The sequence below is a fragment of the Arachis ipaensis genome, chromosome B07 (genome assembly GCF_000816755.2).
Source record: "Arachis ipaensis cultivar K30076 chromosome B07, Araip1.1, whole genome shotgun sequence".
Classification (NCBI taxonomy): Eukaryota; Viridiplantae; Streptophyta; class Magnoliopsida; order Fabales; family Fabaceae; genus Arachis; species Arachis ipaensis.
The window spans coordinates 112,034,108-112,046,381 of record NC_029791.2 but is presented as its reverse complement, the minus strand read 5'-3'; the positions used below and the strand labels follow the sequence as shown (position 1 = coordinate 112,046,381).

Below are 12,274 nucleotides of genomic sequence, written 5' to 3'. Positions count from 1 at the left end.
TCACAGTCATCCCATCCCAGATCCTACTCGGAATACCACAGACAAGGTTTAGACTTTCTAGATCTCAGGAATGGCCGTCCATGGGTTTTAACTTATACCACGAAGACTCTAATATCTCGGACTCAGTCCCCTGTATTAGATATCTAAGAGATACTCATTCTATCTCATCTTCATGTAGAACGAAAGTGGTTGTCAGGCACGTGTTCATAAGTGAGAATGGTGATGAGCGTTACATAATCATCACATTCATCATGTTCTTGGGTGCGAATGAATATCTTAGAATAGGAATAAGCTTGAATTGATTAGAAAAACAATAGTACTTTGCATTAATACTCGAGGAACAGCAGAGCTCCACACCTTAATCTATGGTGTGTAGAAACTCTACCATTGAAAATACATAAGTGATAGTGGTCCAGGCATGGCCGAATGGCCAGTCCCCATAAAGGTCTAAGATAGCATAAAACTGATCAATGATCAGATCCAAAGACTCTGAATATAATAGTAAAAAGTTCTATTTATACTAAACTAGTTACTAGGGTTACAGAAATAAGTAAATGATGCAGAAATCCACTTTCGGGGCCCACTTGGTGTGTGCTTGGGCTGAGCATTGAGTTTTACATGTGTAGAGGCTTTTCTTGGAGTTGAACGCCAGTTTGTAACCTGTTTCTGACGTTTAACTCCACTTTGCAACCTGTTTCTGGCGTTTAACTCCAGAATAGGGCAGAAAGCTGGCGTTGAACGCCAGTTTGTGTCATCTAAACTCGGGAAAAGTATGGACTATTATATATTGATGGAAAACCCTGGATGTCTACTTTCCAACGAAATTGGAAGCACGCTATTTGGAGTTCTGTAGCTCTAGAAAATCCACTTTGAGTGCAGGGAGGTCAGAATCCAACAGCATCTGCAGTCCTTCTTCAACCTCTGAATCTGGTTTTTGCTCAAGTCCCTCAATTTCAGCCAGAAAATACCTGAAATCATAGAAAAACACACAAACTCATATTAAAGTCTAGAAATGTGATTTTTATTTAAAAACTAATAAAAATATACTAAAAACTAACTAAATCATACTAAAAACTATGTAAAAATAATGCCAAAAAGCGTATAAATTATCCGCTCATCACACACCAAACTTAAATTGTTGCTTGTCTCCAAGCAACTGAAAATCAAATAGGATAAAAAGAAGAGAATATACTATAAATTCCAAAATATCAATGAAACTTAGCTCCAATCAGATGAGCGGGACTTGTAGCTTTTTGCCTCTTGAATAGTTTTGGCATCCCACTTTATCCATTGAAGTTCAGAATGATTGGCATCTATAGGAACTTAGAATTTAGATAGTGTTATTGATTCTCCTAGTTCAGTATGTTGATTCTTGAATACAACTACTTTATGAGTCTTGGTCGTGGCCCTAAGCACTTTGTTTTCCAGTATTACCACTGGATACATAAATGCCACAGACACATAACTGGGTGAACCTTTTCAGATTGTGACTCAGCTTTGCTAAAGTCCCTAATTAGAGGTGTCCAGGGTTCTTAAACACACTCTTTTTTTGCTTTGGACCTTGACTTTAACCGCTCAATCTCAAGCTTTTGGCTTGACACCTTCACAACACAAGCACATGGTGAGGGACAGCTTGGTTTAGCCGCTTAGGCCAGGATTTTATTCCTTTAGGCCCTCCTATCCACTGATGCTCAAAGCCTTGGATCCTTTTTATTACCTTGCCTTTTGGTTTTAAGGGCTATTGGCTTTTTGCTCTTGCCTTTTGGTTTAAAGAGCTTTTGGCTTTTTCTGCTTGCTTTTTCTTTTTCTTTCTTTTTTTTTTTCGCCATTTTTCTTTTCTTCTTTTTTTTTCTGCAAGCTTTGTATTCACTGCTTTTTCTTGCTTCAAGAATCAATTTTATGATTTTTCAGATCATCAAATAACATTTCTCCTTTTTCATCATTCTTCAAGAGCCAACATATTTAACATTCATAAACAACAATTTCAAAAGACATATGCACTGTTCAAGCATTCATTCAGAAAACAAAAAGTATTGTCACCACATCAAAATAATTAAACTAATTTCAAGGATGAATTCGAAACCATGTACTTCTTGTTCTTTTGTTTTTAGAACAGTTTTCATTTAAGAGAGGTGATGGATTCATAGGACATTTATATCTTTAAGGCATATACACTTAGACACTAATGATCATGTAATAAGACACAAACATAAATAAAATATAAAGCACAGTAAACGAAAAACAGGAAATTAAGAACAAGGAGATTAAGGAACGGGTCCACCTTAGTGAGGGTGGCGTCTTCCTCTTCTTGAAGAACCAATGGTGCTCTTGAGCTCCTTTATGTCTCTTCCTTGTCTTTGTTGCTCCTCCCTCATAGCTCTTTGATCTTCTCTAATCTCATGGAGGATGATGGAGTGCTCTTGGTGCTCCATCCTTAGTTGTCCCATGTTGGAACTTAATTCTCCTAGGGAGGTGTTGATTTGCTCCCAATAATTCTGTGGAGGGAAGTGCATCCCCTGAGGCATCTCAGGGATTTCATGGTGAGGAATTTCCTCATGCTCTTGTTGAGATCCATGCTCTCTTGTTTGCTCCATCCTTTTCTTAGTGATGGACTTGTCCTCTTCAGTGAGGATGTCTCCCTCTATGTCAATTTCAGCCGAATTGCAGAGGTGGCAAATGAGGTGAGAAAAGGCTAACATTGCCAAAGTAGAGGACTTGTCAGCCACCTTGTAGAGTTCTTGAGGTATGATCTCATGAACTTCCACTTCCTCCCTAATCATGATACTATGGATCATGATGGCCCGGTCTACAGTAACTTCAGACCGGTTGCTAGTAGGAATGATTGAGCGTTGAATGAACTCCAACCATCCTCTAGCTACAGGCTTAAGGTCCAGTCTTCTCAATTGAACCGGCTTGCCTCTTGAGTCAACCTTCTATTGAGCTCCTTCTACACATATGTCCATGCGGACTTGGTCCAACCTTTGATCAAAGTTGACCCTTCTAGTGTAGGGGCGTGCATTTTCTTCCATCATTGGCAAGTTGAATGCCAGCCTTACATTTTCCGGACTGAAATCTAAGTATTTCCCCCGAACCATGGTGAGCCAATGCTTTGGATTCGGGTTCACACTTTGATCATGGTTCCTAGTGATCCATGCATTTGCATAGAACTTATTGAACCATTAAGATCCCGACTTGTTGAATGGGGTTGGTGAGAACTTCCCAACCTCTTCTTTGGATCTCAAGTCGGATTTCTGGATACTCATTCTTTTTTAGCTTGAAAGGAACCTCAGGGATCACTTTCTTCTTGGCCACAACCTCATAGAAGTGGTCTTGATGGACCTTTGAGATGAATCTCTCCATCTTCCATGACTCAGAGGTGGAAGCAATTGCCTTCCCTTTTCTCTTTCTTGAGGTTTCTCTGGTCTTAGGTGCCATTAGTGGTTATGAAAAAACAAAAAGTAATGCTTTTTACCACACCAAACTTAAAATGTTTGCTCGTCCCCGAGCAAAAGAAGAAAGAAAAAAAGAGGGAGAAGAAGAAGAGAAATGGAGGAGAGGGAGAGAGGGGTGTATTCGGCCAAGGTGGTAAAGAGAGGGTTGTGTTGTGTGAAAATGAAGAAGGAAGGAGGAGTTTATATAGGAGTTGGGGGGGTTAGGGTTCGGCCATTAGGGTTGGGTTTGGGAGGGAAAATAGTTTGAATTTGAAGGTAGGTGGGGTTTTTGGGGAAGAGTGGATAGATGTGACTGGTGAAGAGGTGATGGGAAAGAGGGATTGAGGTGATTGGTGAAGGGTATTTGGAGAAGAGAGTTATGAAAAGGTGTGAAGAGGAGAGAAGAAGTGGTGGGGATCCTGTGGGGTCCACAGATCCAGTGGGGCCAAGGACTTAACATCCCTGCTCCAATCAGGCGTGTAAAACGCCCTTGCTGTGCAATCCTGGTGTTTAACGCCAGACTGCTGCTTATTTCTGGCGTTAAACGCCCAAATGTAGCCTGTTTCTGGCGTTTAACGCCACTTCCATGCTCTGTTCTGGCATTAAACACCAGTCTGGTGCTTGTTTCTGGTGTTTGACGCCAGCTTGATGCTTCTTTCTGCCGTTAAACGCCAGTTTGATGCTTCTTAATGGCGTTTAAACGCCAGTAAGTTCTTCCTCCAGGGTGAGCTGTTTTTAAAGCTATTTTTCATTTTGTTTTTGATTTTTCAGTAGTTTTTGTGACTCCACATGATCATCAACCTAATAAAACACAAAATAAAAATAAAAATAAAATTAAATATAATTAAATAACATTGGGTTACCTCCCAAGAGGAGGTTCAATGGAATCTCTATGGTCTCTAGGTGAGTCTCAGATTCTTTTGGTTCCTCAAAGGGAAACTCCTTATTGGTTATTGAACGTCTCAGGAGGTCTTCCTTACTAGAATTCACGTCCTCCTCCTCCCTTGTAGGTTCGGCCATGATGGTCAAATCAATGGCCTTGCACTCTCTCTTTGGGTTTTCTTCTGTATTGCTTGGGAGAGTACTAGGAGGGGTTTCAGTGACCCTTTTACTCAGCTGGTCCACTTGTGCCTCCAAATTTCTAATGGAGGACCTTGTTTCATTAATGAAACTCATAGTGGCCTTAGATAGATCAGAGACTATATTTGCTAAGCTAGATGGACTCTGCTCAGAATTCTCTGTCTGTTGCTGAGTGGATGATGGAAAAGGCTTGCTATTGCTAAACCTGTTTCTTCCACCATTATTAAAGCCTTGTTGAGGCTTTTGTTGATCCTTCCATGAGAAATTTAGATGATTTCTCCATGAGGGATTATAGGTGTTTCCATAAGGTTCACCCATGTAATTCACTTCTGCTATTGCAGGGTTCTTAGGATCATAAGCTTCTTCTACAGAAGATGCCTCTTGAGTACTGTTGGATGTAGCTTGCATTCCATTCAGACTCTGAGAAATCATATTGACTTGCTAAGTCAATATTTTGTTCTGAGCCAATATGGCATTCAGAGTATCAATTTCAAGAACTTCCTTCCTCTGAGGCGTCCCATTACTCACAGGATTCCTTTCAGAAGTGTACATGAACTAGTTATTTGCAACCATGTCAATGAGTTCCTGAGCTTCTGCAGGCATTTTCTTTAGGTGAATGGATCCACCTGCAGAATGGTCCAATGACATCTTTGATAATTTAGATAGACCATCATAGAATATATCGTAAAGTCACCAAGTATCTTCCTTGCATTGTTATTATTTTCGGCCATGTCTCCTTCTTTTTCGAAAATTTCTGTCAGATTTTCTCCAGAGAGTTGTGCTTTAGCTTCCTCTTCAGAGTCCTTTCAGGTTCCGGATCAGCTTCAACAAGAATGTTCTTGTCCCTGTTCCTGCTCATATGAAAAAGAAGAGAACATAAAAGAAAATATGGAATCCTCTATGTCACAGTATAGGGATTCCTTTATGTGAGTAGAAGAAGAAAAGAAATTCGAACACAGAAAAAGGGAGAGAGTTCGAATTTTTAAGAAGAAGAGAAGTGCTAGTAGATAAATAAATAATTAGAAAGAGGTGAGAGAGAAGAATTTTCGAAAATAATTGAAAAGAAAAGAAAAATATTTTTGTTTTTAATTTAAAATTAAAGTTAAAATTCGAAAATTAAGAAGGGAAAATAAAATTAAATCAAATTAAAATTTAAAACAAATAGTTAATTAAAAAGGAATTTTGAAAAAGAGGAAGGTGATTTTCAAAAATTAGGTAGAGAATTAGTTAGGTAGTTTTGAAAAAGATAAGAATCAAACAAGATAAGATTAATTGAACGGAAGAGATTTGAAAATCAATTTTGAAAAGATAAGAGGTTAGAAAAGATTTTGAAATTGATTTTGAAAAAGATATGATTGAAATTGAAAAAGATATGATTGACAATCATTTTGAAAAAGATTTGAATTGGAAATTAAAAAAGATTTGATTTTTTTTTTTAAATTAAAGTTGATTACTTGACTAATAAGAAACTAAAAATATATGATTCTAGAGTTTAAAGATTGAACCTTTCTTAATAGGCAAGTAACAACTTGAAAATTTTTGAATCAAAATATTAAATGCTAGCATTATTTTCGAAAATATGAAGTAAAAATAAGAAAAAGATTTTGAAAATTAATTTTAAAAATTTTCGAAAATATAAAAAAAATTGAAAAAGATTTGATTTTTGAAAAATATTTGAAAAGGGTATAATTTTTAAATTGAAAATTTGATTTGACTCATAAGAAACAACTAAATTTTTAAAAAAGTTTTGAAAAAGTCAACTCAAATTTTCGAAAATTTATGAGAGAAAAAGGGAAAGATATTTTTTTTTTGAATTTTTAATGAAGAAAGAGAAAAACAACCAAAAGACTCAAAAACATGAAAATTATGAATCAAAACACACAATGCATGCAAGAACACTTTGAATGTCAAGATGAACACCAAGAACACTTTGAATGTCAAGATGAACACCAAGAACACTTTGAATGTCAAGATGAACACCAAGAACACTTTGAATGTCAAGATGAACACCAAGAACACTTTGAATGTCAAGATGAACACCAAGAACTTATTTTTGAAAATTTTTAAGAAAAGAAAAACATGCAAGACACCAAACTTAAAAATTTTTAATGTTGAGACACTAACAAATTGAAAATGCATATGAGAAACAAGAAAAGATGCAAAACAAAAAAAAATTAAAGATCAAACATAGAAAATCATCAAGAACAAATTGAAGATCATGAAGAACAAGAAAGAAACTCAATGCATGTGTTCTTCGAAAATTTAAGAAAAGTTAAAAGCATGAAATTGACACCAAACTTACAATTAGACATTAGACTCAAACAAGAAACATCAAATTATTTTTTATTTTATGATTTTGTTAATTTTTTTTGGTTTTTTCGAAAATTATTTTGGAAAAAACGAAAAAGAAGAATTTTTTTTGTATTTAGTATTTTTATTTTTTTTTTCGAAAATCATTTTGGGAAGAACGAAAAAGAAGAAAATTTTTTTGTATTTTTCAAAAATAATAAATAAAAAGCTTAAAAATAAAATAAAATTACCTAATATGAGCAACAAGATGAACTGTCAGTTGTCCAAACTCGAACAATCCCTGGCAACGGCGCCAAAAACTTGGTGCACGAAATTGTGATCATCAACAATGGCGCCAAAGGCTTGGTGCTCTCAAATGTGAATCACACTTTGTCACAACTTCGCACAACTAACCAGCAAGTGCACTGGGTCGTCCAAGTAATAAACCTTACGTGAGTAAGGGTCGATCCCACGGAGATTGTCGGCTTGAAGCAAGCTATGGTCACCTTGTAAATCTCAGTCAGGCGGATTCAAATGGTTATGGAGAATTGATAATTAAAACATAATTAAAATATAAACTAGGATAGAGATACTTATGTAATTCATTGGTGAGAATTTTAGATAAGCGTATAGAGATGCTTTCGTTCCTTCTGAACCTCTGCTTTCCTGCTGTCTTCATCCAATCATTCCTACACCTTTCCATGGCAAGTTGTATGTTGGGCATCACCGTTGTCAATGGCTACATCCCGTCCTCTCTGTGAAAATGGTCCAATGCGCTGTCACTGCATGGCTAATCATCTGTCGGTTCTCAATCATATTGGAATAGGATTTACTATCCTTTTGCGTCTGTCACTACGCCCAGCACTCGCGAGTTTGAAGCTCGTCACAGCCATCCCTTCCAGGATCCTACTCGGAATACCACAGACAAGGTTTAGACTTTTCGGATCTCAGGAATGGCCGTCCATGGGTTCTAACTTATACCACGAAGACTCTAATATCTCGGACTCGGTCCCCTGTATTAGATATCTAAGAGATACTCATTCTATCTCATCTTCATGTAGAACGAAAGTGGTTGTCAGGCACGTGTTCATAAGTGAGAATGGTGATGAGCGTCACATAATCATCACATTCATCATGTTCTTGGGTGCGAATGAATATCTTAGAATAGGAATAAGCTTGAATTGAATAGAAAAATAATAGTACTTTGCATTAATACTCAACGAACAGCAGAGCTCCACACCTTAATCTATGGTGTGTAGAAACTCTACCATTGAAAATACATAAGTGATAGTGGTCCAGGCATGGCCGAATGGCCAGCCCCCATAAAGGTCTAAGATAGCATAAAACTGATCAATGATCAGATCCAAAGACTCTGAATACAATAGTAAAAAGTTCTATTTATACTAAACTAGTTACTAGGGTTACAGAAATAAGTAAATAATGCAGAAATCCACTTCCGGGGCCCACTTGGTGTGTGCTTGGGCTGAGCATTGAGCTTTACATGTGTAGAGGCTTCTCTTGGAGTTGAACGCCAGTTTGTAACGCTGATTCTGGCGTTTAACTCCACTTTGCAACCTGTTTCTGGCGTTTAACTCCAGAATAGGGCAGGAAGCTGGCGTTGAACGCCAGTTTGCGTCGTCTAAACTCGGGCAAAATATGGACTATTATATATTGCTGAAAATCCCTGGATGTCTACTTTCCAACGAAATTAAGAGCGCGCCATTTGGAGTTCTGTAGCTCCAGAAAATCCACTTTGAGTGCAGGGAGATCAGAATCCAACAGCATATGTAGTCCTTCTTCAACCTCTGAATCTGGTTTTTGCTCAAGTCCCTCAATTTCAGCCAGAAAATACCTGAAATTACAGAAAAACACACAAACTCATAGTAAAATCCAGAAATGTGATTTTTATTTAAAAACTAATAAAAATATACTAAAAACTAACTAAATCATACTAAAAACTATGTAAAAACAATGCCAAAAAGCGTATAAATTATCTGCTCATCAGTCACTCTCCCTTTCTCCTCAGTTCGCAATTTCAACAATGGTGGTGGTCTCCATAGCTGCGACAACAAGGCATGACAGTGACGGCACGAGATAGCACTCCTCCTCCTCTTCTCTCGCGCTGGCTTTCTCTCTTTCTCTTCTTGTCTGCAGTAGTGGTGACGAAGAACCCAGCAGCAACAACGAGCGACGGCCCGTGATGAGAGCGGCGACAGCTCCACGGCAACGAGCTGGGCGCGATGCCGGCATGCTCTTCTCCCTCTCCTTCCCTTCTTCTTCCCCTTCGAGCTCCCCATGTTTCTCGTTTCCTTCCTTTTCTGAACGTGTGCGTGCGTTGTGTTTTGATTTAGGGATTGGGGAATTAGGGTTTTATTTAGAAATTTTAGAGTTAGAGTTAAATATATATGAGTAATATAACAATTTTATAAAATATTTGTGATAGAATAATAATCTAGAATTTAAATATAATATTGTAAGGATTATTTTTAGAACAGATAAAATTTCATTTATCAAGATATCATTGAGTTCAAATAATTATTTCTAATTTAAATTATAAAATAAACATACTAATTACATTTTATAAAATACGGATAAATTCAAAATATAAATTGTGATCATAGACCCTTTTAGGTCACCCTTTTGAAAAAACGTGACCATAGACACTTTTTGGTCACTGTAAAAAACCGTGACCATAGACCCCTTTAGGTCACCCTCAAAACTGTGACCATAGACCCTTTTAGGTCACCCTTCTAAAAAACCGTGACCATAGACCCCTTTTTGGTCACTGTAAAAAACCGTGACCATAGACACCTTTAGGTCACCCCCAAAACTGTGATCATAGACCATTTTAGGCCACCCCAAAACTGTGACCATAGACCCCTTTAGGTTACCCCCCAAAACCGTGACCATAGCCCATTTTTGGTCACTGTAAAAAACCGTGACCATAGACCCTTTTAAGCCACCTCCCAAAACCGTGACCATAGACCTTTTTAGGCCACCCCCAAAACCGTGACCATAGACCCCTTTAGGTCACCCCCTAAAACCGTGACCATACCCCCTTTTAGGTCACCCTTTTTTGAAAAACCGTGACCATAGGCCCTTTTTGGTCACTGTAAAAAACCGTGACCATAGATCCATTTAGGTCACCCCCAAAACCGTGACCATAGACCCTTTTAAGCCACCCCCCAAAATCGTGACCATAGACCCCTTTAGGACATCCCCCAAAACCGTAACCATAGACCCTTTTAGGTCACCCTTTTTTAAAAAACCGTGACCATAGACCCCATTAGGTCACCCCTCAAAATCGTGACCATAGACCCTTTTAGGCCACCCTTTTTTAAAAAACCGTGACCATAGGTACTCTATGGTCACCCTTTCCAAAAAAATCGTGACCATAGCTTTTTTTTGTCACCCTAAAAAACCGTGACCATAGATGGTATATGGTCACGGTTTTTTACCGTGACCAAAAAAATCGTGGCCGTAGACCCAAAATGTCGTAGTGGTAGCAGATGAGAAGACAAAAAGACAGGCAGTAGAGGATGAGGTAGCAGCCGAGAAGACAAAAAGACAGGCAATAGAGGATAAAGTAGCAGTCAGTAAGATAAAGATGTAGACAATGGAGAGTGCTATGATATGTCTAATTCAAGGATAAGGTGGGGAGCTGCCACCAGATGTCACTACATGGATGAATTCGTTGGAGGAACATCGTGGTGGGTAGATCTTAGGATTAAAAATTATTTTTTTTAAATATACACTTTTTTATTATTGATTATGCAACTCTTAGTAAGGAATACAGTTTATTGATATTTGGATAAATATATGAATTTACTTTATAATTTTGCTAATGCCGTTTACCCATCAATTTATTTTTTTAAATACAAAATAATTAAGATTTGTAATATTAAAAAATCCAAAAATAACAAAAAACAAAAAATAATACCTAGTACATTCAAATAAATTAAAAAAGAGTTGATTGCCAATGCAAAATACATTATTTTTGCGGCCATTTAGCCAGACAAATAATGGCGGTTACAAAATGTCCAAAAATAAATTAAAAAATACTGAATATTAGATAGCAGCAATTTCTAACCACTGCCAATTAAATATGAATAAAACAACGGTCGTTAAATAGCAGCAGTTCATGACCGTCGGTAAAGTATCGTCAAATTCAAGGTTGGACATATAGCGGCGGTTTTAAATCGTCCCAAAATAAACCAACACTATTTCTTGATTTTGCTGTAGTTGTGCCAGTGGTTACTTAAACCACCACAAAATAAAATCTCCACGCCCTAAATCGCAACGTTTGTGGAACCGCCACAAATTTTCGGTTCCCTTGTAGTGGGAGTAGATACTGCTTTGCAATTATTTATTTTGAACCTTTGTAGCAAATTTTGAGTGTATTCCTTTTGCGAGATGAAAATTTTGTCTTTATTTTAGTTTACCTCAATGCTAAGAAAATAGTGCATCAATCCTAAGTCAGTCATCTCAAATGTCTGCCTCATTTCTTCTTTGAATTCTCTGATCATAGTTTCATTGTTTTCTGTGTAGATAAGATCGTCCACGTACAAGAAAACTATGAGAGTGTTTGAATTACCTTGCATCTTGATGTAGAGTGTAGGCTCACTTTTACTCCTCTTGAATTCATGATGAGTGAAATATTTGTCAATTCGACTATACCACGCTCACGGAGCTTGCTTGAGTCCACAAAGTGCTTTTTTTTTAGCCTTAGCACCTTATCTTCATGTCCTTCTACAACGAACCCTTGTGGTTGATCAACATATACTTCTTCTACTAGTTCATCATTAGAAAGGTGGATTTCACATACAGTTGATAGATCTTCCATTGCTTTTGTGAGGCTAGTGTAATGAGTGCCCTTATTGTATCTAGGCGAACTATAGGTTCAAATGTCTCTGTGTAATCTATCCCAGGAATTTGTGCATATCCTTTAGCTACGAGCCTTTCCTTATGCTTTTGAATAGATCCATCGAGATTGAGCTTAGTCTTGTGTACCCATTTGACTCCAATGATATCTTTATTTGAAGGGTAATCTACCAGTTTCCATGTGTTATTCTTCTAGATCATCTTGATTTCTTCTTCCATGGTATTTCTCCATTCTTGTTGCTTTTCTACTTCTTCAAAGCTTGTAGGCTCGATCTTGACAAAATTTCATGTTTCATATACGTCTTGTAGATGTTTAATGTTTCTTGGAGGAGAATCAGTTGTTGCTTTTACTATTGGAGTAGTTGTGCTTGCTTTTTCACGTTCTTGTTCTTCTAGTCTTGTAGGTGATTAATGTGATACTTTAATGCTTCCTTTCTTGACTTTTTCATCTTCCCAGTTCCATGAAGCATTTTTGTCGAACTCCACGTCTCGACTGATTATGAGTTTCTTCGTGTGCAAGTTATGCACACGATGTCCTTTTGATTATGTACTATACCCAAGGAAGAATTTCTTTTTCTGTCTTCTCATCTAGC

The 12,274-nt window shown here is 37.4% G+C and overlaps 1 long non-coding RNA gene across 1 annotated transcript in view; it reads left to right on the top strand.

The window, feature by feature from the left end:
• LOC110264343 overlaps positions 1 to 11,799 on the top strand; it is a 17,143-nt gene extending 5,344 nt beyond the window's left edge. Inside the window, exon 3 of the long non-coding RNA XR_002350401.1 lies at positions 11,790 to 11,799. This is a non-coding gene — a long non-coding RNA (uncharacterized LOC110264343). The remainder of the gene's footprint in view (positions 1 to 11,789) is intronic.